Source organism: Pinus tabuliformis, chromosome 4_2, assembly GCF_031772625.1.
Source record: "Pinus tabuliformis cultivar Carrire ecotype Pingquan chromosome 4_2, CPIR1, whole genome shotgun sequence".
NCBI lineage: Eukaryota > Viridiplantae > Streptophyta > Pinopsida > Pinales > Pinaceae > Pinus > Pinus tabuliformis.
Window position 1 is genome coordinate 1,176,751,879 of NC_142304.1, and position 3,157 is coordinate 1,176,755,035.

Below are 3,157 nucleotides of genomic sequence, written 5' to 3' on the forward strand. Positions count from 1 at the left end.
ACACAGATATGAAAGGTATTTCTTCTGAATTATGTACTCATCGAATTTACATTAAAGAGGGATGCCGACCTGTTTGTCAACCCCAAAGACGAATGAATCCTAATTTACGAGAAATTGTTAAGGAAGAACTTCAAAAATTGCTTAATGCAGGATTTATATACCCCATATCTGACAGTGAATGGGTTTCCCCATTAGTAATTGTCCCTAAGAAAAACGGGAAATGGAGAGTATGTGTTGACTACAGAGCTTTAAACAAAGCTACTCAAAAGGATCACTTTCCTTTACCCTTCATTGATCAGGTGTTGGACAGTCTGGCAGGGAAGAAATTCTTTTCTTTTCTGGATGGATTCAGTGGGTATAATCAGATAAGAATTGCACCCCAAGACCAAGACAAGACCACTTTCACCAGCCCCTGGGGAACTTTTTCCTATAGAGTTCTTCCATTTGGGTTATGTAATGCACCAACAACTTTTCAAAGAGTCGTTATAGGAATTTTTTCTGATATGCTGAATGATTCTATGGAAATATTTATGGATGATTTTACTCCTTATGGTGTGTCTTTCGAAGAGGCATTACAAAACCTTGAGAAAGTACTTAAAAGATGTATACAAGCTCACCTCTCCTTAAGTACTGAAAAATGCCATATGATGATGAGTGAAGGAATAGTGCTTGGACATTTTATTTCATCTCAAGGTATTCAGGTAGATCCATCTAAAATATTGGTCATTCAGAATCTTTCTGTTCCTAAAACTCAAACTGATGTGAGAAGTTTTCTAGGACATGCTGGATATTACAGAAGATTTATTAAAGATTTCTCTAAAATAGCTTCTCCATTATTTGTGTTGCTTATGAAAAATGCTGAATTTAAGTGGACTAATTATTGTCAGAAAGCTTTTGAAGAACTCAAGCACCAGTTGTCTACTGCTCCTATTTTGAGGGGGCCTGATTGGAATCTTCCTTTTCACATATCTTCTGATGCTTCAGACATTGCAATTGGAGCTGTTTTGGGACAAGAGGAAAATCACCTTCCTTATGCTATATACTTTATCAGTAAGAATATGACCCCAGCTGAGCTTAACTATACAGTTACCGAGAAAGAATTTCTTGCAGTAGTCTATGCCATTAATAAATTCCGACACTATATCACTGGTTATTCTACTTTTGTGCACACTGATCATTCAGCTATTAAATATTTAATGAAAAAATCTGTCACAAATGCTAGAGTTACCAGATGGCTATTATTATTGCAGGAATTTGATATCACAATTGTAGATCGGCCTGGTAAAGAAAATGTGGTGGTTGATTTCCTTTCACGGTTAAAAACTGACAATGATATTCCAGTAGATGATTCTTTTCCTGATGAGTATTTGTTTGCAGTTTCTGCTCACTCTCCATGGTATGCAGATATTGCTAATTATTTGGTTGCAGGAAAATTACCAGCACACCTGTCATACAGAGAAAAGAGAAGAATTGTTCAACAAAGTGCCAGGTACAGCTGGATAAGCGGGTGTCTTTTCTATACTGGGCTTGATCAGGAGATCCGAAGATGCATTAGAGAAGATGAAGTGTATGACATATTGAAAGCTTGTCATGATGGCCCTTGTGGAGGGCATTTCGCTGATAAGAGAACAGCACACAAAATTCTGAGGATGGGTTACTATTGGCCCTCATTATTCAAGGATGCAAAGAAATATGTAAGGGCTTGTGACAGCTGCCAGAGAATGGGTCAACCCAATCATAGAGACCAAATGCCATTAAACCCCCAGGTAGTTTCTGAACCATTTGAAAGATGGGCCTTGGACTTCATAGGACCCATTAACCCTCCATCCAATCATAGAACTTATATATTAGTCTGTACAGACTATATGACTAAGTGGGTGGAGGCCAAAGCACTTATTAGAGCCAATGAAGAGGCTGTCATAGCTTTCTTATTTGAAGAGATCTTCACTAGATTTGGAATTCCTAGAGAGATAGTTACTGATGGAGGACCTCCATTCAATTCTCATGGTTTTAAATCTACCCTTCACAAATATCATATTCAACATAGAATGACTACACCATACCACCCCCAGGCCAATGGGCAGGTGGAAAGCACAAACAAAGTTTTAGAAGCCATTCTAACTAAAACAGTGAAGGACAACCGGAAGGATTGGTCCCAAAGGCTCCCTGAGGCATTATGGGCTTACAGAACTACTTGGAGAAACACTACAGGTTTTTCTCCCTATGAATTGGTTTACGGTAAAAATGTTGTTTTTCCTGTGGAATTTGAGATTAAAACTTTAAGAACTGCTTTAGCTGTTAATCTTGATTTGACTAATGTGCAGACAGCTAGGTTGCAGCAGCTTCTGGAGTTGGATGAAAAGAGATTAGATGCCATCCATCAAACAACCATGATACAGCAACAAAGGATGAAGTGGCATGACAAAATGATCAAACACAAGCAGTTCCAAAAAGGTAATTGGGCCTTGTTGTATGACTCTCGGTTTGAAAATTTTCAGGGTAAGCTACGTACACGCTGTCTTGGACCATATGAAGTGGATGCTGTTTTTCCAAATGGAACGGTAAGACTTGTAACAATTGATGATGCTAAAACACCTCTACTAGTCAATGGCCATAGGCTCCGTCTATATCAGCGCCCTGTTTCTAAAGAGGATTTCAAGACTGCTTGCATGACTGATATTCATTATCTTTTTCTAGGGGAGTCTTCTGCTCCTCACAGCATTTAATTTTCTGCACTATATTTTTAGTATTAGATTAGATTTAGCACTAATAATCCCTGTCAAGAATTGGCATATTACAATTGAATTTTGCAGATTCTGGAAAAATCTCAGTAAGGAGGACAGATTCATCATGAGAAGAACTGAAGCTTTAATCACAAAAGCTTGTTCCCATCATTTTACCCCTTTTTCCTAGCAATATCCCTCCATACCCACATTATTTCCATTTTTTCCATTATTCTCACTCCTACCATCCCTGAAATATCCTCCTTCAGTCAGTATTTCCCATCCCTTACTGCTGAAATTATCCCCTATCAAATATTTTCCCCATTTACAGACCTAAGTCATTTACCCCATTTCTTTGATTTTTCCCGTTGCTGAAACACCTGTTTCAGAAACGTATCGTTGATTTTTTCTGTTGCTGAAACACCTGTTTCAGC